Here is a 23,651-nt window from a genome sequence, read left to right on the forward strand (position 1 = left end):
ACCCCCTCCACCCCCCAGCACTGTGGGGCACCTGCCAGCAGGCCCCCACCAATGTCTCCCACCACCCCCAACCCCCCCAGCAGTGCAGGGTCACCCTCCACAGGGCCCCCACCCATGTCTCCCACCACCCCCATCCCCCAGCAGTGCAGGGTCACCCTCCACCAGGCCCCCGCCCATGTCTCCCACCCCCCCCAACCCCCAGCACTGTGGGGCACCTGCCAGCAGGCCCCCACCCATGTCTCCCACCCCCTCCACCCCCCAGCACTGTGGGGCACCTGCCAGCAGGCCCCCACCCATGTCTCCCACCCCCTCCACCCCCCAGCACTGTGGGGCACCTGCCAGCAGGCCCCCACCAATGTCTCCCACCACCCCCACCCCCCCAGCAGTGCAGGGTCGCCCTCCACCAGGCCCCCACCCATGTCTCCCACCCCCTCCACCCCCCAGCACTGTGGGGCACCTGCCAGCAGGCCCCCACCAATGTCTCCCACCACCCCCACCCCCCCAGCAGTGCAGGGTCACCCTCCGCCAGGCCCCCACCCATGTCTCCCACCACCCCCACCCCCCAGCAGTGCAGGGCCACCCTCCACCAGGCCCCCACCCATGTCTCCCACCCCCCAACCCCCAGCACTGTGGGGCACCTGCCAGCAGGCCCCCACCAATGTCTCCCACCACCCCCACCCCCCCAGCAGTGCAGGGTCACCCTCCACCAGGCCCCCACCCATGTCTCCCACACCCCCCACCCCGCAGCACTGTGGGGCACCTGCCAGCAGGCCCCCACCCATGTCCAACTCATGTTCCCCACCACCCCCACCCCCCAGCACTGTGGGGCACCTGCCAGCAGGCCCCCACCCATGTCCAACTCATGTTCCCCAGCCAACATGTCATCACAATCTAGATCCCTGGTCCCTATGGTCAGCCTCCAAATGCAAAACACCCACCCGAGTATTGCATCCACCCACTCATAATTGGCAATTACATGACAGAACATCAATTGCAAGTTCCGAAACAAACACATTTCCCTCACATACACCCAATGGGTGTCAGTGAATCTCAAAACCCATATCATGATATGCATGAAACCAATGAGATACTACACATTGAAGTTTGATAAAAAAATATATATTAAAGGAAACATAAATAGAATCAAAAATAAAGAAACAGAAATGGGAATGTACAAAAATGAAAAGAAGCATGTCCGTGAAAAAAAGCAAAACCAAAAATCATAATCCAAAGTAATGGTGTCCAAAGTCACTGTCCACAAAACAAAATCCAATGGGAAATAAAATTGAAAGCCATTGCTCCATGGTTAAAATGTGAAAGAAAAATACAATCCAACAGTGAACTATGTACATACGAACAAGCCAGGGTCCATTATCCCAACAAAAGAAATGAGACCTATCTAACTACACTAACTAATAAAATAAACTATATACAAAAATGTGGCCAATGTCCAAAAGGTCCAAAATAAATCCAAAAAAAAAGGAAACCCAACACTACCTACATAACTATGTACAAGGGCAGCGGGCTAGTTTGACGGCTCACTTTTGGATGTCCCGGGTCAGGGCATCATCGAACTCCTGCTCAATGTCCCAGAGGCGGTCCTCCTCCATGGCCCCGAGGGTCCGCAGGGCCGTCGACGTGTCCACCTCCAAACCCCTGCGGATTGCCTCGAAGCACTCGGCCCGCCTCAGGGCCCTCCGCATGGAGTTCTCCGCCCTGACCATTGTGAGCCGTGCCTCTTCCGCCCGCTGCCGCTCCGCATCTATGGCGTGGCCCAACCGCTGCCACATGGAAGACGCTCTCTGTCCTGAGTCCTCCTGCCCTCCGGCCGATGCCTGCTCCTCCGATGTTGAAGGCCCCGAGCCTTCAAGGCTCCCACCACATTGCTGCTGATGCTGTGCCTCTGCCCGTGCACTGCCTCCTGCTGCCTGCACATCCTCCGCCGGCTGGGGTGCAGTCGTTGATGTGGCCACCCCTGCTGGACATCCGACTCCCGACTGTGGCAGGGATGCCTCCTCCACCAGCCTGGCCGCACCGTCAGAGACAGCTCCACAGGGCATCCAGTTGACTGATGGGTGGGAAGATGGCACGGAGGACGACTGGCGCGTAGGGGGTTCAGTTGAGGAGGGGGTCGTAGCAAGCCCCATCATACGGAGGAATCCGGCCTGGGTGACCTGTCCCAGCAGGCTGACGTGGTCAACGAGCCATTCGAGATGACGTGCAGTCTCCTCATGAAAAGACTGCAGGTCACCTCGCATGGCCCGTTGACGCAACGCCACACCAGTCAGAACAGGCTCAACCCGGACCCGGATAGCCACGTACACAGGCAGAGGAAGGCCAATTGTCGTGAGCTCATCCCCTGCCTGAAAACAGGTCTGGACGTAGACATCCCTGCTGGTGCAAGATGATGCAGGGACAGGATCAGGGACAGGATTGCACACAGGCACCTCTGCGGCGGCCTGTGCTGCCTCCTGTCCCTGGTCCTGTACTGCACCACTAGCACCTGTGGGATCCCCACCTCCAGACCCCGTCTCTGTTGCTTGCACGGCCTCCTCCTCCACCAAACCCCCCACCAACCTGGATGACTCCGTGCCATCTTCCCCCGTTGGGCCCTGTGGGGTCCCAGCTGCCCCTTCTGCTGCCGAGGAGTCCAACTCCAACCTCTGCCTCTTGGACCTCCCCCCGGCAGCTGCGGCCTGGGACGCGGCACCGGACTCCTCACTCCCCGACGAGATGACAACATGGGAGGGGAGCCGGGCCTTGCATCTCCGGCTGGCGGTGGGATCCCCGCCACTGTGCTCCACAGCACCTTCTCCGCCCTCTTCATCAGTTGACGCTGCAGACAGGGAGAAATAAAACACAGGCATCAGGGCACTGTACAATGGACACATACACACATGACAGTTGTACATGAGTGGCATTGGCAAACCTCAGACATGCCATCACAATCCCCTACACACATGTCATTTCAACTCGCACACATGAGCCATACCACAGCCATATCGCAACTGCCAGCACCATCCATACACATACAACAGCATGAGCAGGCAAAGGTGAGCCAGACATCACATGCAACACAGGAAGTGCACCACACATGTACACACACCACCACACTTGCATGCATGTGTACACCTCTGCCAAGTGTCGCAGTGTTCAGATGGGCATCCATGTCACATCTGCCAATCAGGCTTCCACATCCGGCTGTCACATGCATCCATGTTGCATCACTGTTGCACCCATGTCAAATACACACAGATGCACATGTACACAGAGCTGATACATGCAGCTGAAAACAACATACATGTGTGACATCACGGACATGTCTACTTACATACACATTCATCCAAACATGTGTGCCCACACAACTGCATTTGGCATGCAAGCCTACACACACAAGCACCATCCATGTCTCACACATTCCAGCCCTTGCATGTGTTAGCCCCAAGGCCCTGTACACCCCCACCCATACTCGACCCCATACAAACAGATGTGTAACCTGCACACTACTGAAAAATCACCACACGCACAGCTCACAATCAGGATGCATGTACACTTACCGCTCGACTCCAGACGGGTCTGCCTCTCAAGGACCTGGACGTGGAGCGCTGGGGATATGCGTTCCAGGACCCTCATCTGTTCTTCCGACAAGTGGCCCCGGCGCCCCTTGGCATCCGCTGCCTTCAAGAGGCGCCGGGCCTTGTTCAGGGTCCTGGACCTGAAGTCCTCCCAGCGCTTCTTGACATGTTGGAAGTCGCGGACTGCCACCCCCTCCGCGTTGATGGAAGTCACGATGTCAGTCCAGATCCGAGTCCGTCCTTCTTTGCCGGCGCGGGAACTTCCGAAGAGGGGATCATACTGCCCCAGGACTTGCTCCACCAGGACACCAACTTCAGTGTCACTGAAGCTGGTGCCCCTCTGCCTCTCTGGCCGGGGGTTGTCAGTGGTCTCAGATGGTGTTTGCCCCGACATGACAACCCCAGAGGCAGGAGTGGGTGGGCAACTGGGACCTGGGGCTGGGCTGTGGAGCGATGGAATCCCAGTCGGGAGTCTTCGGTTCCAGCAGGGGTGGTCACAGCAACAGCACCCCTGGCTGATGTGCAGGCAGCAAATGGCAGGGCACGTGGGCAGCAGGCAGTCAGGCAGAAGCAGATGGCAGGTGGGAGCCTGCTCGGGGCTCTGTGGGGCAGTAATTCGGCCTTCTGGGCAGGAGCGTGGTCTTCCGTGTGCTTATGCGTGGCCAGCTTGATACAGAGTGAATTGGCACGTGAAAATCCTGCACGTCTGCGTGTAATTTGAGGAAAGGCCCTTAGCACGTGGCGCGCTAATCTTAGCGGTCTTGAAGGTCCATCTTTGTTTAAGTAAGAGTTTAAGTTTTTAGGAGCAATGTTATTGAGGAGTTGGAAAGTAATATCGTTGTTTTTGTGTTATTCTCTTTCCAATGGAAGCCAGTTTAGTTGTTCAGGTCTGTAGAAATAAGGTCAAAGGGTTTGATTGTCAACATGAGTGTAGCTGATTTATGTTGGTTATATTGCAGTTGGATTAGATGTTTTTTCTTTATTCCTAAATAGAAACTGTTAAAATAGTTTAGGCAAGGGAGGAGAAGGGCTCTGTGCATTTCCTTTTGCAGTCTCATTTCCAAGTAGGGGATACTTCTCCTATGGATGTGGAGCTGGAAATGTGGTTTTTGAGCCAGACAGTCCATTTGTGGTTGTAGTGAGAGTTTGGTGCTGAAAATGATACCTAAAGTCTCCATGTGGTCCGACGGGATGAGTGCCGGACCAACGACAGGTTGCCATTAGAAGGGTAATCTTGCTGAAATAGGTATCCCAGAGAAGATAAGCTCTGTTTAAGAGGCATTGAGACAGAGATTATTATCTGTGGTCCAATCGTGAATTCTCTGCCACAGTTCAGTTATGTGCTGATTGTTGACACGTTCCAAGTTCAATAGTACTTTAGAATCATCCCTCTATAATTGGAAGAGTTTGATAATGTTTGCTCTGGGTTTTATATAAAAATTAGAGAGTCATGGGGATAAGATGTAGCCCAGGAGCACACCGCAAATGAACGGAAACATTGCTGAGTTGAAGTCTCCCATTTTAACCCTCAGGTGGGTTTGTCATGGTATTTGGTGATCAACTCCGAGCCAGTACTAGCTATTCCCATCTGAATTTTTGATTGTTTAATTAGTGTGTTATGGTGGACTTAGCTTTGGTAGCTGTCAAATAATGGATCACTAGGGCTGTTGCTGTCCTTTTGCATATTAAGAAGACTTGTTCCTGTACTCCTGTTCGAGGGAAAACAAGATTGTTTTTCATGAAGTACACCATCCCCCTCACTGTGGTGAACCAGCTGGGTGGTAGTTTTGTTATCCAGCATTTCAGCAATAAAAGGTATGTTATATATTGGTTAGTAGTTTTCAGATATGTATGGGCCTGCACACAACTTTTTTAGGAGGGGTATTATAGTGGCAGCCTTTAGTGAGATCAGGATACTGGCCAATGTTAGGGATGTCTTACAAAATTCAGAGAGTGATTCCATCACGTTAACTGTGTTTTCGTTGCTCATGGTGGCTGTGCATGGATCAGATGGTTCGGCTGAGGTATTTAGTTCTTGTATTAGCCACTAAACTATGGAACTCCATGCCAGTGGCGCTAATAGCTGAACCTTCATTCTGGAACTTCAGGAAAAAAGTAAAAACCTGGCTGTTCACACAAGAACGCCCCTAAGCCATACGTACCACAGGCCATTATGTTCACTTAACTGCGGTCTAGCAAACACCTTCTGGGTCACCTCTACATTTTACTTGTGATATAACCTGCAAAGTTGCTTAATATACTGAACATGTTGTGATATCTAATGTGATGATTTATGGCATCTTCCTGCCGCTACATTCTCTTGTCAGTAGATTGCTTTTGCCTGCTTCTAACTGTAACCTCAATTTAAGTTTCGTGAATGTGCCCAGATATCAAAGGGTCAGGAGCGCTTTATAAAAAATAAAAAAAATAGTGGCATTAATGATCTCTTCAGTTGTAATGGAGTTGAATTCCATAAACCTAGGAGGATGGCCCTCGAGGTTACATTAGTCTGGGAAACCTGAATCCTGAACTAGAGTTGCCTCATTATCAGGAGCACTGATTCTCTGGCAATTACCATGCAGCACCTGCCATGATGCCTTGTGCTTCTTTGATTTAGACCATGCTGATTCTTCCATTGGCTGACATTGATGCTAGACCAAAAACCAAAGATACTTCAAACATCCTGATGATGTTTATGTGCATTGAGTGTATATGTATTGAATAGAGGCGTTGCGTAACACATAGATGATTATACTGTTCTGAGGGTTGATCGAGTACAAATATGGGAGAATATGACCGGACATGTGCAATCGTATTCTTGTATCCAACTGCATCCCCAACAAAGGACTAGATCCACCTAATTGTATCAGGGGTTTATCATGGTTGGAATGAAAACAAAGGAAAGGGCATGTGATGGAAGCAAACTTGATATTGTGTTTAGCATTTTATCATAAAATACATTGCCAAAATGTAAAGAAAGAGCTTTACGATGTATTTAACCAATTTTCCATCAGGCTACAGTTGTTTTTTAACTTTATTCCCAGTAATTTTTAAATTGGTAAACTAATTGGGTTCTGGGGACGTATTAAAGGGTGGTCAGCTGGGAAAGTATGCTAAGAAGGCTATATATACTGGACAATTTGTGCTCAGACAGTTTTTGATCATTTGTGAGACCTGTCTGTGATTACCCACCTACTATATCTTGAGTTGTTTCCAGTGCTCATTTTAAGCCTTGTAGTAATAGATCAGTACTTAAGGGTTTTTGGAATAATAAATTAGGTGATATTTTGTACGTGCAGGCCTTGTCACTTGAACTTCAATCGGCTTTCCTGTTGGTGCACTAATGCCGAGCGAATGTGCCTGGAGAGCTTCAGCAGAAACCCTGGGCCCTTGTTCCGAAATACCTTATGGATGGTTCAGTACACTTTCAACTTATGACGCATTTAAAAGGTAAGATTGAAAACTACAATCAATGGAGTGTTTTATAGATTTTGATTCAGGATTGCCTTGAAAGTATACATGACACACACTCAAATGTTGGTGAGGGATGCCAGAGGAGGGATTCCTGATCAGGATACATTGGCTTGGCAAAAGAGATGGTCATCAAGATGCCACAGATATCTAATTTAAACATTTGCAAACAACAGAAAATCCTCAAGAACAAACATTAATCTCTCTAATTAAGATATGATGGAATTGTATGGAGTTTCATTTTAATTCAAAACTTTGTTACATGATTACCTAGTTTTATTTGGTTTGGCCACTCACGCTACTAGAAGTGCATATGACATAGTTCATAACCAGAAGAGTGAGGGTGTTGAAAGTAGTGTGTCTAACTGTTTTCCCAAAAGCTTGCTTAAAATTAGACTCTAAAGTTAAATTGAAATATCTGTGTGATTGCGGGTGACACATATTTCGTTTTCACTGCTCCATGTATTTACATACATACAGATTGGATAGCACAGTTGAGTGTATTGCACTCTCTCAGTGAGTATAGAATTTTCATTGGCCCAATGTTAGTACTTATTTGACTGACAGTGGACTGTTTCTGTCAGCAATCTTCACCAGATTAAACCACTAGTTCTTTCTCTTATCTAAGGACAGACTACATAGGTATTTCAAATAACCCCATCCCCCTGAGCCCCGAAAAACAATGTAATGATCACACAGCAGAACAAAGGATGCACTCAGAGGGAGAGGTGAAACAACTTTCCCAGTGTAGTCACAAGAAAGAAAACAGGTTGTGGAAGTGCTATGCCATGTAGCCTGCTACCCTCAGTGTGTAGCATGCTGGTCTCTGTCATCCCTTTTGACCTGGAAGTAATTGGTTTGCAAGAAATAATTTCAGCAAATGAAGTTTTGCAGGCATATTTGTCAACACCCACTACCTTGGCTCAAGAGGTATAGGTTGGCAGAATTAGATTTTCGGTAACAGCTGTTTATTGAGGTAATAAAACACAATTATGCTTACAATCACATACGCATACTTGATTGCCAGCAAAATCCCATTTGCTGGTATTTAATAGTGCCTGTGAAAATTGTCACTTACTGAAGTTTGCAAGGTTTTGCAGGTAGCTTCCCAAAGTGAGTGAAGGCAAAGTCATGCAATTTAGCAAAGCCCTAATGCAAGTCCAGCAATCAAAAACTTCCCTTAGCAAAAGAAAAGTCACAAAACTGCCATAGTAGAAAGTACCATGTCAACAAAACTTGCCACAGTAAATTAACAAAAAGATAACACTAAAAAGAAACACTCGCAAGCCCTTCCCCAGACGGATTAATTCACTCTAATCTTGGTGTCAGTAAACAGCTCAAAAAGTAAGCCCTCTTTGACTGCGTCATTTACCTACAATAATTCATCATAATCTCTGTGAACTGTCAGATCAAACAATGGGCTAGACAAATAATCAAGGAAGCCAGTTCTGTTGGGTGTTCCTCCATTAACCTCTTCACATTAACTTCTTCACACCATATATTTGGCACTATAGCTTTGGCAAACGTTACCTTTATCTGAACTTGAATCCTCCTTGCCTTAACCACGACATGTCTCTGGCTCCCAAATTGGCTTTGATCCGAATCACAATGTTAAGGTCAGGTTGAGGTAAAGTGCTGACCGCAGTTATGGTGTGGAGATGTGTTGGTTGACAAAGTAAACACACTATGTCCATCTTATAGTTACTTCAGTAGCCCTAGCCTCTGGGTCTACCTATGTAGAGCTGAAGCAGAGGCAGGGGTTTGAAAATGATCTGAATGTAATCGTGCCGCATGGGCTTGTGCTCTGTTCATGAGGTTGCAGTTAGGCTGCCTACCTGTGTGAGAATATTCAAGTAGGGGGGATGTGAACGGGAGTTCTGTTGGCCCCATGTGTGGCGATGGTGTAGAAAACATTGCCCACTTCTTGCTACTTTGTGAAAACCCGAAGAAGCTCAGAATCAGGTACCTCGAACCCCTGTTCCAACCACTTCACATCCCTATAATCAGGGACGCGTTGCAGATTTGTAAAATGATTGTGGACCTGAATTCCTTTGCTTCTAGGTATATCCATTGGGCATGGCTGGAGAGAAATAACGCATTGCTATAGTGTGGGGCGCTAACTGCTTCAAATAACAAGGCTGGTCCCCACCTGCAAGTTTATTAATTGAATTGTAGTTTTGCGATCTATTAACTGTAATACGTGTCTTATGTGACTGAGAGCGAAGCTTCATTGTTTTACTCAATTATTTGTAATATGGTTTTTTATGAGCTTAATAATTGTTATAAGTGTATTCTGTTTGATGTACCTAAAAGGCTTACGCCGAATAAAGGTTTGCAACAACATATATCCATTTCAGTGTTAAAAAATAGCGATTTCTGAAAAGTGCACCTACTGCTATTGGTCTATGTATTGATCTGTGTAAAGCATAAAAGTCCACAAATATATCGACATTTCTTTTCTGTCCATGTGCTTAAAAATATTTCAAAAAATGGTTGAATGTGGTTCTTCATTTTTATTTATAAGCATAGTTCAAAACCCTTTAGAATCTTTTTTAAAATATGTACAAAATATCGATTTGAGTTTTTAGAAGAAGCCATGTCATTGTTAGTGTGCTTTTTCCAGGGTCATTCACAGAATTTAAATCAACATATTGATTCTTGCATTCATCTATTCAAGTTGGAGGCAGAATCTCTTGTCCTTTGCCACTTCTCCTTGCTCAGAATGGTCAATAGTCGTGTTTGGGTGATCAATCATGTCTGGTGTTCTTTATTTCTACTTAGTGTTATATTAGTATGGGCATGTCTTCGTGTTGCAGAGTCTGTGGTTTTATTAGAGGCATTCAGCAGTAGAGAGGGGCGGAGAAGGGTTGAGGTTGGAAATGATACTACACCTATATTTGCGGTTATCTTTGCCATCTACCAAAATGCGATTTTCTATAATTTTGAGCTACTTTATCACTGAATCAACTTTTGTTCATTTATGCAATTTGCCCAGTTCCTGAAGCTGCGTTGATTCCCTGCAGTTGCAGAGTTGGGAGGGGCTCATCTCTCTTCTTCGATACACCTCTTTAAATTCCTTCAGTTGCGGGGGTTGAGAGGGGCTCATCTCTCTTCTTCAATGCACCTCATTGAATTCCACCAGTTGCGAGGTTGGGAGGGGCTCAGTGCTCTTCTTCGATGCACCTCTTTGGATTCCTTCAGTTGCAGAGTTGGGAGGGGCTTATCTCTCTTCTTCAAAGCACTGCTTTGAATTCCTTCAGTTGCAGAGCTGGGAGGGGCTCATTTCTCTTCTTCAATGCACGGCTTTGAATTCCTTCAGTTGCAGTGTTGGGAGGGACTCATCTCTCTTCTTGGATGCATCTCTTTGAATTCCCCCAGTTGCAGGGTTGGGAGGGGATCATCTCTCTTCTTCGATGCACCTCTTTGAATTCCTTCAGTTGCAGAGCTGGGAGGGGCTCATCTCTCTTCTTCAATGCACGGCTTTGAATTCCTTCAGTTGCAGTATTGGGAGGGACTCATCTCTCTTCTTGGATGCATCTCTCTGAATTCCCCCAGTTGCAGGGTTGGGAGGGGCTCATCTCTCTTCTTCGATGCACCTCTTTGAATTCCTTCAGTTGCAGAGCTGGGAGGGGCTCATCTCTCTTCTTCAATGCACGGCTTTGAATTCCTTCAGTTGCAGTGTTGGGAGGGACTCATCTCTCTTCTTGGATGCATCTCTCTGAATTCCCCACGTTGCAGGGCTGGGAGGGGCTCATCTCTCTTCTTCGATGCACCTCTTTGAATTCCTTCAGTTGCAGAGCTGGGAGGGGCTCATCTCTCTTCTTGGATGCATCTCTTTGAATTCCCCCAGTTGCAGGGTTGGGAGGGGCTCATCTCTCTTCTTCGATGCACCTCTTTGAATTCCCTCATTTGCAGGGTTAGGAGGGGCTCATCTCTCTTCTTCAATGCACGGCTTTGAATTCCTTCAGTTGCAGTGTTGGGAGGGACTCATCTCTCTTCTTGAATGCATCTCTCTGAATTCCCCCAGTTGCAGGGTTGGGAGGGGCTCATCTCTCTTCTTTGATGCACCTCTTTGAATTCCTTCAGTTGCAGAGCTGGGAGGGCTCATCTCTCTTCTTCAATGCACGGCTTTGACTTCGATGCACCTCTTTGAATTCCTTCAGTTGCAGAGCTGGGAGGGGCTCATCTCTCTTCTTCAATGCACGGCTTTGAATTCCTTCAGTTGCAGTGTTGGGAGGGACTCATCTCTCTTCTTGAATGCATCTCTCTGAATTCCCCCAGTTGCAGGGTTGGGAGGGGCTCATCTCTCTTCTTTGATGCACCTCTTTGAATTCCTTCAGTTGCAGAGCTGGGAGGGGCTCATCTCTCTTCTTCAATGCACGGCTTTGAATTCCTTCAGTTGCAGTGTTGAGAGGGACTCATCTCTCTTCTTGGATGCATCTCTTTGAATTCCCCCAGTTGCAGGGTTGGGAGGGGCTCATCTCTCTTCTTCGATGCATCTCTTTGAATTCCCTCATTTGCAGGGTTAGGGGGGGCTCATCTCTCTTCTTGATGCACCTCTTTGAATCCCCCCAGTTGCAGGGTTGGGAGGGGCTCATCTCTCTTCTTCGATGCATCTTTTTTTTTCCAGTCACCATTCCCTTTTCTTGGAAGTAAGCATTTCAGGCTTCTGCAGTTCCAGTTTCTATGAGGCAGCTCTCATTTTGAAGCATGAGTGATGGGTAAAAGCTATTTCTATGTTTTGCAAACAGGAAGGTAGCTACTGACCTGTATTTTCACATTCACCGTGTCCATGCAATTCGTTGCCCCTTAAAAAAAAAAGAAAAGCATGCAACTTAAACTGGGAGAAATTGTTCTTATACATTTTCAGATACACCCTCCCTCTGCGTCATAGCTCCTCCTGTGTCAGCAAACCTTCTTTCATGGTAATTAAAAGCTATCTCAGGCTTCTCTACAAAGGATTCCCCGTAGCAAGTGTGCCGGGGAAAAACAAAGGACTTGTCTCGGTGTAGCAAAAGCTTTGTCTGTGCTTGTCTCATCCTCGTGTGTAGCTCGGATGAACTTGTTTCTCACATCATATACCTTTTAGGATGCTGCACTCGCACCAATGCGCTCTGTTCTGAATCTGCTACCCTGTGATCCATTGCCCCTCAAACGCCCTCATCAATCTGACTCCGCTCTTTGGATCGTTCTACCTTTGGGCAGTCACCTGGCACACTTCTACAACTTATTTCACCTGTGTTCCAACACTTGTTTCTCCCACATCATCTTCAATCTGACTCCAACTGGGATATTCATACATACATTTCTGCCACCTTACTTTTTAACAATATATCCACTGCATACAGAAGGACCGATATCAGCCCCTTTCCTCTCCACTTACGCTTTTTGTCTCTGTCTGCACTCGCCTGTCAGTCAGTCTATTCTTGATGTGGACTCTGTAAGTCTCTAGGCTTCGCAGTCCTGGAATCACTATTCTGGAGTCTGTTTTGTAGCAGGCCTTAAACATACTCGCGGGCAGGAAATGTGCGCATGCTTCAACAGTACGCTTGAGCACATCTTAAGTCCATCAAACAGCCACACGCTACCTTTAGTAAAACCTATGTATCTCTCTGAAACTGCCCTTAGATGAACATGATGTTTGCCTTCAGACACCTTAGAATTCACCCCTCTAATTTCAGCCAGCCCGATCGATGATCTGCTTCGTCTGGATGGAACTGCGCCAAAGCTATCACAATCAGTATCCTTCTTTCTTTAACCTGCCCAACCTCTGTTTGATACCCATTTTATTGTAACTTTACCCTCCTCCCCCAACTGTTTCACCCCTTCCCTTACCTCTGTAGAGTATGGTCCGTATGTCTGGGGTGGTGAACAATATGCCAACTTCCCGACCAACCTCAGCACATTGAGACCACTATAGTGTTGACTTGGTGGAATATAAAAGCTTGTAACATAACATCACTAAGCCTCCTCTTCCGCCCCTAACTATCTTTCCAAGTTGTTTGCTTGGTTGAACCTCCTTCCACTTCACCCATCTGCTTGCCTTTGCTCTTTTATGTCCCACCTCAAACCATTATTCCCTGGTGTGGGCAAAATATGCCACACTTTAAACAAGCCTTGGGACTGTAAGATCACTATAGTAGTGATTTGTGCAGTAAATAAAGCTGAGCAGCTTATCATAACGTGTAAGCCATGTTCTAATAGCCTTCTACAAGTGAGGTGAAGGTATCTAGTCAATTCATCCAACCGCATTCCATCTAATACCATTGCATCAAAATGTTTCCATCTAAAGTCCAGCTAATGCATGTTTTTGGGGGGTAAAGGGTTAATTTTTGTTCAGGTGTATTTTCAAGGGTAAAAAACAGGGGTTTGGAGGGACCCCCGCTTTCCCCATTTTTTTTTGTTTTGTTGATGGAATGGCATTAGATGCAATGGTTTTAGGTGAAATGACCATAAACCGAGGTGAACTATCAAGGAAGGTTTTAATATGTTACTGTTGGTTAAGTCAGGAGGAGGTTTCATGTCAACTCTGGAATCAGACTTCCAGTAGAACTTCACATGTTGATGTAAGCCTTACACAGCATTATTGCAGAACCCCCCCCCTCCCGCCCCATATCATTGTTAACCTATTTAAATAACCGGAACCACCCTAAACCAACTTATTAATTTAAATATGGTGAAAAGATAATGAAAATAAACTCTTTGTGATACCTTGGTGCCAGGCTAATATGCAAGTCTATGCAAAAAGGACAAGCATACTCCTCCTTGGCACTTAAGGGGTTAATTACATTCCTCGGCCAGAGGGGTACAGGCAGTTCCCTCAAAATGAAGGTTCCCTAGTATATTTATGAAAAGCCAGAGAGGTGGTGACAAATTAATCAGTTACCCGTGATATTATCGCTGGTGAAAGCATCGAGGGTGATAAGATATTTTTTTTTAAGGCACTAAAGACCCTCCACAACATATTTTAGGGGTCGTGCAATTGTATAAACAAACTCAAGTCTTCGAATATTTGGGGAAAGTGCTGGACACTGCCTTTGAAAACAGATCGAGTCCCCATCAATGTTTTAACCCGCAATAATATCACTGGATACCAATTAATCCGACTCCTGCCAAGAATCGTGCACACGCTTGCCATTGTAATAAAGACAAAGCCCAGGGACACTGGGAGTATACTCACGGTGGTATTAAGAAATGCCAAAACCTTGACTCCCACACTCACCCTTAGCGTAGTTTCAGTTATTTACTGCAGCATTGTCTTTACTTCAGACCAATATATTTCCAGATGATTACACGCTTCAAAATATGCGCGTGTCCTGCCTTCTGCACCATACACCAAATTCATCGCTCAGGTATGTGATCAAATGGTTACGGGTGTAATACCATATTATCACTGAGATAAACTGTGTTAATCTCGGGAGACTGCATTTTGTAGCCAAAATTCTCTACAAATTCCTCTGTGGGAAAGAGCAGATCTTTAGAGTGTCCAGAATCTGTCTCACATCCCAGGCCTGTTCATTAGCCACAGTGGGGATCCATTTCTATTCTCAGAATCTGCACACATTTGGTTTAAGGTATAGCCTTTATAGAAGTAGGGCCGGACTGTGATCTCAATATGTATAACTTTTTCAGATTGTTAATTCCAGTTGAGACTTTTGAACACATAACCAAAAGAGAGAAGTTGGAAATTCATGTCACCCCCTAACCCCTCCCCCAAAGAAAACTCAGGCAGCATTATTCCAAGGACTTTAAGCGAGCTGAGACCCAGCCCTGCAGTGTCCAATATATGCCCTTTAGCCCAGGTTCTTCCAGTGCTCCCAGACCTGATTTTCCACACTAAGGGCCTCATTACAACTCAGGCGGTAAGGGGTTTACGGCGCCGTAAACAGCGCCGACCCTTACCGCCTGAGTACGAGGTCCCTTAGCGCCATGGCGGATTTAACACCTGCTTTTAGCAGGTGTTAAAATCCATGGCGCTAAGGGACCATGGAGTTAATTACGCCACCGTTTTTACGGTGGCGTAATTAACGCCTTCCCCACTCCCATTATGCCCTATGGGGCAAAAATGGGAATGGGGAAGGGTAAATGGGGATTGGGGATTTACCGCCCCGCCAAACTCGGAATGGGGCGGTAAGTCCGCCAACCACCATGGCGTAAACGTAGTTTACGCCATGGTGGTAAAGTCACGGCCCAGGCGGTAACTTACCGCCTGGGTCGTAATGAGGCCCTAAGTCGCAATGGAATCAATTTTAGTGGCAATAGAGGACTCCCCAGTAGATAATACTATCACCAGAGATTTGAGCTTAGATTATTTGTTTTTTAATATTCTGTAGTGAAAATATAATTTAAAGAATACATTATTTGATTTTTTAAATATTATTATATTAGAGTCATTTTATTAGAAAGAGTTAATAAAATTGATTAATACATAAGAATCATGAATCAAACTGAATAGTTAAGTCACAGTTTACGTTGCATAGGCCACACCTCTTGTAAAGTGTCCGTACTTATTTTCAGTTCTTTGCCTGTTCCGTGCACTTTTTAGGCTGAGCTTAGAGCCCTTTGGGGTACATGCATGCAGTGGATGGGATGCAGAATAACTCTGACACCAACTAATCGAATCAACTCAGGAAGATGGCAAAGTTTTCTGTTTTATTATCAATTGTCTAAAACAGGGAGTTCGAGCTCTCAGTTAATTTTACAAAAAATTCATCAATGCGACATCATACTACATGGCAAATAGGAGAAATCTACGAAGGATTGTGATGAGCTCAAGGGGAACATCTAAGTATACTTTCTATTAGGGTTTGGGTTGTGATTGGATCTCTACTGTTAGGTGGGCAACTTGTGCCCACCTCTAGTGCAAGTCATCTTCAACACTATTAAGTACACGGTATATCATTGGCTCACAAACTATAAGGCCCTTCGTTATATGGCCTTCTACAATTGGTTGGCATGCTCATGCCATGTCTGGAACATTCGGTTCACTTAGCAGCACGTAAGATCATACCCAGGTGCCAGGAGGTGGACATGACTTTACCTCCCCACTCAATTAGCCCAACGTCTCATCACCCATGCCTTCTGCCATGAAGATTGTCTTTGAACTTAGCCTTGCAGTGTATTCTTGCCTCTGGGAATATAAGTGAGTGCGAGCATGCACTATCGTTATTTTAGAAGCTCAACTCAATTTCCATCCTTAGCTCATGTGACAGGAGACCACAATTTGGACCATTTTGAAGCATTTAAATGTCTTAAACGAATAAAACTTGACACACATGGTGTTCTTTCTTTGCACCTTAACAATGGATGATTCAACATTGCACGTTCATCGCCTTCAAGAATAGATAACCAGTTTTTGCTCCCTTTCACCATTCAAGTCCGTGATCTCAGCAAATTTTTGCTGTGACAAAGCTCTCTGCCTTTCCTCTCCATGGGTCTGAGTTTACTAAATTCATGACACCTATGTCCAGCTTAAATACAATGGCAGCTCCACCTGCAGTCTAGTCAAAATGCATAGCCAGCTTCTATGATCACTTAGTCTACTTGCACTACTGCATCTGTACATTTATTGAACAGTTTGCATTTTAAGCAGTGCTCTTCACACGTGCAAACTTCTCTTCAAATATAAAAGTTTACTTGTTTCTTTACTTCGATATCAGTTTCTATAAGGTTCATATATTCTCTTCAGCCAGTCTTCTTAGGGTGACACAATCCTCTTTAATGACGACACCAACTCCTTTTCTTTCTCTTTATCATATTCCTTCTGGGATTTCCTCCATCAGATTGTCATCTCTTCGGGAATACATTTGATACGGTTTTATCAGTGGATACCTTCTTTCGAATATTCTCCAGGGTATGGTCTAACTGCTGGTGTCAAGCATGGCACAACCTCAGGCTTCCAGCATACAGGTGACAGGGGAAGGGACTTCCTGTAGAGGCCTTCGGCTGCTCCTCTACAAGGCCCATGACCAAATACTATTTTGTGACTTGTTAGGGCCCACACTCAATTTCCTGTCTCACTTAATGCACTGCTATTCCACTAGGATTCTTGGCAGCTATTGGTTTGCATAGCGATTCTACAGGTGATTTGGGAAAACATGAAGAGAAAGGTTTGAAGGCTATGATCTAGAGCCCCTTGCAATGCTTAGCTTTACACATAATACCAAAATTCCTGGGAAGGAGTGACAACATAATGTATATGAAACTCATCAACCACCTATATTTGGTGCCCTATAATGATTTATTCAGGCGGAACCTTTTGTAAAACTCCATATGCCTTTTTTGTGGTGGTTACAAAGATTAGTTATTCTTCACTCACGGTGGTGAACTGTTGCAAAACGTATATTGTGGATGGGTGATGAGGGCCTAGGTGCCTCTTCCTAGGTGTGTTGCAGCTAAACTTCCTCCTTTATGTGCCTCAATATAGCTATGGAGAATTCAGTGCTCATATCTATACCAGGAACAGTGAGAGGTCCTGATTCTTCTAGGTCTCTGGTCACTGTGTGTCGATCCATCAGATAACGTCACTTCTCCCGAGAGGGGAGACCCTTTCCATGAGGCTAGGGAGGTGAGGCAGCTAACCAATAGTCCCCCTTGGGGTGCTAACATGAGGGAAGATCTCATTAAGAGAAACTCCCCTTCTGGGGATAGGGACATGAGTGGGAGACACAGCCCCTTTAAGTCCTGACCGCGCAGGCTGATGTTAATGCCCAAATCTACTACACATAAGATCACAATCAAAACTAGGGGCCTCATTATGCGGCTGCCGCCGGTGTTCATTTTTTTCTGGTGCCCAGTGAAGGGCAATTCCTTGCCGGACCCAGTAATTGCCCTTTTCTGGGGGCCGGAAAAAATTCTTCCCCATTCCCATTTGAGCTCCATAGGGCTCAATGGGAATGGGGAGGGTGGTAGTACCGGTACTGTTAATAACGGTACCAGTGGTACCGTCATGTTCTGCTCGCGGGTGCAGGTACAGCCAACAAGTCAGACCGAGTGGCTACAAAGGCACCCGCGAGCAGAACTCGTAGTTTGCCGGTACGGTAACAACGGTACCAGCAAACTTACCGGTGCCGTTGTTACTGTACCGGCAAACTCGTAATGAGGCCCAATGTGTTATTGTAGAATATCAAACCACCCTGATGTAATAGATACAGGGACGAAGAAGAACATGAGAATGCTACAATTGAGCGGGAGTAATGCTCGATCAGCTGCTGTCAATTGGACTGATGTTACATCGGGCCGTCCCCATATTTAAACTGAACAGTAAAGAAGGACTGAGTTCTTCGTTTTCTTCTGACCCATCCGGCAGGGGTCTGTGTGGTTCTGGTATGCCGAGAGCTGTTGTACATCCAGAAGGAGAACCCAGAGAGTGAGGTGGCCTCATTGAAGTCCATAAGGCCAAACTTGGGCTTTGGGAGACTGCAGCGAGGCATGTCTCCAAAGTTAAAGAGACAAACAGTGGGATGGCCAGGAAGCATCTTGTGAGTGGGTTGGAAACCGGCACAGAAATCCTGTAAAGACGGAACGGTGGTGATGCAACGTGTAGTGTGTGGACTGAGTGGTCCAACAACAATGCCAAGACCGCCAACAGTAGTTGGCTGTATAGGAAAGCAGACCTCAGAAGTAGCATGAAAAAAGAAGCTGAAACAGAGAGAGAAGACCCTCGATCCCTGGTGAAGCTGGTGAAGAGTGCCCCCGGAGAAGGTAATGTGAACAAGTGCAAGTCCGGGAGGGGGCAGGGAAGACTCGGGGCTGTCAATCATGAAGAAATGGATGAAGCTGTTACACAATTCCCTGGCAGTTCCATAAGAATGTGGTGCTGGAGTGAAGAGGGACTCGAGGAGCATCTTTGTCGTCCCAGTGTGGACATGATGAAGAGTATAAAGAAAGGGAAATATGTTGAACTTGCTTGAAGGAACTACAATTATTGTTGAACTCTATAAAGAACATTGGGGAACCAGCTAGGAGAAGGGAGTCATTCTCCTAGCCCTACAAGGCTCCTGTAGAACTCTTTGTTTGCAATAAAAACTTGGAACGTTAATGAAAATTATGCTTCGAGAACACTTGGTATCTTTGAGACACTTTGCATCCAGGAGAAGGGAGTCAGTCTCCTGGGTCACAATCAGAACCCGAACATTATTATTGTTTATTGTAGTGACAGAGATAGTGAGGAGCTTTTGGACTGGAGCGGTGCGTTTTAATTTGGACTTTCACTGACTTCCTGATGAGCACCCGAGTTTCTTTAGTTTAGCTAGGGAAACCCCATTAGAGTTAAGGACAGATAAGTTTATCTTTTACTTTAAATGAAAGTCTGTAGCAATCACCTTGGCACCACCTGGTCAGTCTCTTCATCCCTTGTCGCCACAATTGACAGAGTTAAACTTGATCCAAATTAATCCAATGAGGTAGAGAAAGAGAACTTGCAATAGCCTCAACAGAAAAACTGCCTTTAGATATTCCATCCATTATGACATAGTTACATTTAGTGACACAAAAGGGTCAGGTTGGGAGCCATTCTTCTACACAGTAGATATGCTTTGGTGAAACATGATGGTTGTTCTGTCAGGTAAACAATCTGTATTGTTTAAAAACTGTAGGAAAGCAACATTCCAAATCAGCAGCACTCTGCTGAATTTGGTTAGGCTTCATGCACAGAATAATCATGTTGAAAATGTTACAACATGTGGTCGAAATTGTATGTATGTGATGAAAAGGAGAAGTGTGGGGATGCATAGACTGAACGCCTGACTTCAACCCACCATCTATAATGTTGTGTTATGTTGTGTTCGTTTATGTTAGAGAGCTATCATACTGCAGCAAATGAGCACTGTAGTGGCCTCAGAGCACTTAGGAATGTCTGTAGGTTTGGGTAATTGTAAGTCTGCCAGGGATATGCAGACTTTACTCTGCTGAAGACAAAGCAGCAGGGGAAGATAAGAGGAAGGGGAATGAGGGTGCAGCTGCCATAGACTAAGGGCCGTGAGGATGCAGAAAGAGGGGATTCATGTTTTCTGGTAGCTTCGTTGCAGTTACATTTTAATATGTTTTCAATCTTTCAGACTGTCTAATTGAGACAGTCTCCAAAACCAATAGATAATTAAGAACAAGAAGCTTTTGGTAGCATGTAGGGCTCAAGATGCGCTCACATGGACCTTTGCAGCAAGGAGGCTTTTTGCCCAGGATTACCATTTGATATTTGCCACTCATCAAAATATGAATAGTTATTCTGGAGCAACCAAGGCGGGAGGCCAAGTGTAACCCAGTTTAGAATAGACATATGTTTGTTTGTTTGTTTGTTTATTCATTTATAAGGCGCACCAGACCCAAGGGTATCAGGGCGCAGCAGTTACAGACAATGCGGGGCTAAGTTCACATGTTAACGAGTATAAACAAAGATACATGATACAGATACATAGCAGAAATAGGTTGATAGGTACATAGAAGAGGGAGTATTAATATAATACAAGGGTACAGGTATGTATACAGATAGGGTATAACAGTGTGAATCACATGAGCGGACCTAGATATCGGTAGACTTAAGCCATTTGATGTAATTAAGTCTGAAATTTAAATAAGGTTGCTCTTCTCTGATAGTATGTAGCAGGGAGTTCCAAAGTTGGGCCGCCTTGAGGGGGAAGCTACAGCCACCAACCTTTGACAGTTTGAATCTGGTGATGGTGAGGCAGTTGGTATTCATTAATCTCATAGGTCTGGACGAAGTTCTCCTCTGGAATGTATCCATGAGATAGCTAGGGGCTGCATTTTTCAGAGCTTTATGTGTCAGGGAAGCAGTTTTTAGCTGGATTTTGTTGTACGTTGAGAGCCAATTATTTTGGCGCTTTATCACATAATATGTGTGACCTTTTACCCACACCAAGTGCCGCTCTTAGGTCATTGTTTTGGAGGATTTGTATCCTCTGGATAATTTATTTTTTGACTCCGATGTATAGTGCATTACAATAATCAAGCCTGGAGAGGGTAAGGGCTCTAGCCAGGATAATGCAATTGTCATCAGAGAGAAAGGGTTTGCCGGTTCTAACAAGCTTACAGGTATATGCCGTGGCAGAGGCCATGGCGTTCACTTGTTTGACAAAGAAAAGAGAAGAGTCAAGGTAAAAACTGAGGGTTTTTACCTTCTTGGCCACCTTAATGAGGTTGCCATCAATTATGAAAGAGGAGTTGTCTTGGCCTAGTTTCTTGAGGTTGGAATGGGTACCCAGGATGATGAGCTCAGTTTTGTCATCATTCAGGCATAGACCGTGGGTTGCCATCCATGCCTGGATGATGAGATACACTCTATTCACCAAGGCCTAATCCTTAACATAATCCCCGGAAAGTGGGAGGAGAATCTGGGTATCATCTGCATAGTTAGTGTAGGTGATACCAAGCAGGCCCAGATCATCAAAAAGGGGCTTAGTTAATATATTGTATAATGTAGGGGAGACCAGGAGCCCTGGGGCACCCCACATGTGATGGGAATAGGGTCTGCACTGGTAAGGGGGAGAAGACCCTCATTGTCCTGTCACTTAAGAAAGACTTGATCCAGGTTATAGCTTCTTTGGAGAAGTGGGCGGCTCAGTCTAGGTGGCTGCATAAGACCTTGTGGTCCAGGAGGTCGAATGCAGCCGAGAGGTCAAGAAGTAGGAGGAGGGCTGTTTTCCTTTTGTCTCTTAACTCATCGGCTTCTGTCTTCAAGTCGATAAGGGCGGTCTCAGTTCCGTGTTGGGGGCGGAAGCCTGATTGTCGCGCTCCTAAAGGTTTGTGAAGTTCCAGATATTTTTGAATTTGAAGGTAGGAAATCTTGTCCAATATTTTTTTAACAGGAAGGGTATTGTCGTGATGGGGTGGTAGTTGGTAGGTATGAGTGAATCTACGGTTTGCCTTTTTAGTAGTGGAAGCACCTAGGATTGTTTGAGGTTGTTGGGGACAGTGCCGGTTGCAAATGAGGCATTAATAGGTTTGGAAATAAAAGGGGCAAGGTCCCTTTCCACGTCTTTTATGAGCTGGGCTGAGCAGAGGGCTCCCTGGCAGTTGGAGGGCTTGAGTGAGAGAATAACTTTCTCTACCTCGAGGATGGAAGTTTTAGTAAAGTTGAATCGTGTCATGGAGTGGGATAATGTTTCCTTCGACGGGGGGGGGGTCGATGGTGGTTTCGTTTGGATGAGATAGTTGATTTAATGAGGCTTTTTTTAAGGCAAGGCTATTTTACTTTGGAGGGTGGTTACGTTGTTGGAGAGTGCCTTTTGTATATCAGAGCACCATGTTTTGTCTTTATTGCAGGTGTCTGGGATGGCGATAGGAGACTCTAATTCCTTTAGAATGGTGAACAATTCCTTCATACTAGAGTTGGCATTAGAGATCCGCCTATTGTAGGAATTATGTTTGGTCAGGAAAATGTCCTTTTTATATTGGGATGAAATTTCAGTTAGTTTAGTTCTGTTGGCTTCTGATGGGAGTGACCTCCATGTGGTTTCACAACTCCTTTTTAGTTTTCTTAAATCCTTTAGCTGAGGCGTGAACCACTTGTTCAGGTGGGTTTTGGGCTTGCTAGGTCTAAGTTTGATAGGGGCAATAGTGTCGAGTGAGAAAAGCATAACTTTATTGTTGTCCTCAACAAGTGCTCCTGGGTCTAAGTCATCTGCAGGCGAGTTAAGGATAGGGAGGATGGTGGGGATCACTTTGTCCAGTGTGATATTATTTTTATTCCTTGTTGGGCAAGGAGGGGCAATAGGGGTAACTAGATGGAGTGGTCTGGTAGTTGAGAGTGCAAAGGACAGGAGGAAGTGGTCCGTCCAAGGTTGCGGCGAGATGGATGTGATGTTGGCAGTGCAATTGTAATCTGCCACCCAATCAAGGGTCCTCCCTTTGTTATGAGTGGGTTCAGTAATTTTTTGGGATAGAGCAAGTTCAGAGAAAATGCTAGCGGTGGCTGTGGCATATTTGTTGATGGGTCATTGAAACCCAGGTTGAAGTCACCAAGGAGTAGTAGTTGAGAAGTGGTTTTAAAGGTTATTGGAGAGTAAAGTGTAAATGTCCTCCTCAAATGTCCCAATTGGGCCAGGAGGTCTTTACATAAGGTGAATAGCAAGGGTCTGGGAGTTGACTAGTGGAGGTTTGGCTGTGAAGACCGATGTGAAAGGTGAATGTAGGTGGGGAACCCATGGAGGGAGGAAAGGTATGGTCAGACACATTCCAGAAAATGTTGAAAGGTTGATAACCGTATTGTAAGTTCTCAAGATCAGATTAAGCCAGTATTGGAAACTGTCTCAATTCCTAATGGAGCTTATGAATTGGAAAAATGCAACCGATAAGCAAATTCTTCTCTGCTACCAAAGTCAGTATGATTTATGTCAGCGATTATGCCCCAGGTAATTGATGCTATACTACCAGACATCCAAGGACAAAGATGTGCATTGAAACCGGCACTTCAAATATGTCATGAAACACATGAAAAGGGTAAGAAGGTTGTGCAATAATAATAATAAGACACCTGTAGGCATTATGTAAATGTAAGAGCTGGTTTGATACTTGCTGATCCCTAAAACTTGTGAAGAATCATTTAAGTCAATGAATCTCCCTCATATATGCATTATAACATTGCAACCA

General features: G+C 45.7%; 1 protein-coding gene across 7 annotated transcripts in view; it reads left to right on the top strand.

Moving 5' to 3' along the window:
* DLGAP1 (DLG associated protein 1) overlaps window positions 1-23,651 on the top strand; it is a 2,039,252-nt gene that overhangs the window by 640,859 nt on the left and 1,374,742 nt on the right. For 6 of the 7 annotated variants that reach the window (XM_069620841.1, XM_069620846.1, XM_069620840.1 and 3 more), the window contains one exon: window positions 6,875-7,025. The exons of the other annotated variant lie outside the window; for it this stretch is intronic. The gene's annotated coding sequence lies outside the window, so the exon portion shown is untranslated. The remainder of the gene's footprint in view (window positions 1-6,874; window positions 7,026-23,651) is intronic. 7 annotated transcript variants of the gene reach the window in all.

This window comes from Ambystoma mexicanum, chromosome 5q, assembly GCF_040938575.1.
Source record: "Ambystoma mexicanum isolate Mex_15411 chromosome 5q, UKY_AmexF1_1, whole genome shotgun sequence".
In the NCBI taxonomy this organism is placed as follows: domain Eukaryota; kingdom Metazoa; phylum Chordata; class Amphibia; order Caudata; family Ambystomatidae; genus Ambystoma; species Ambystoma mexicanum.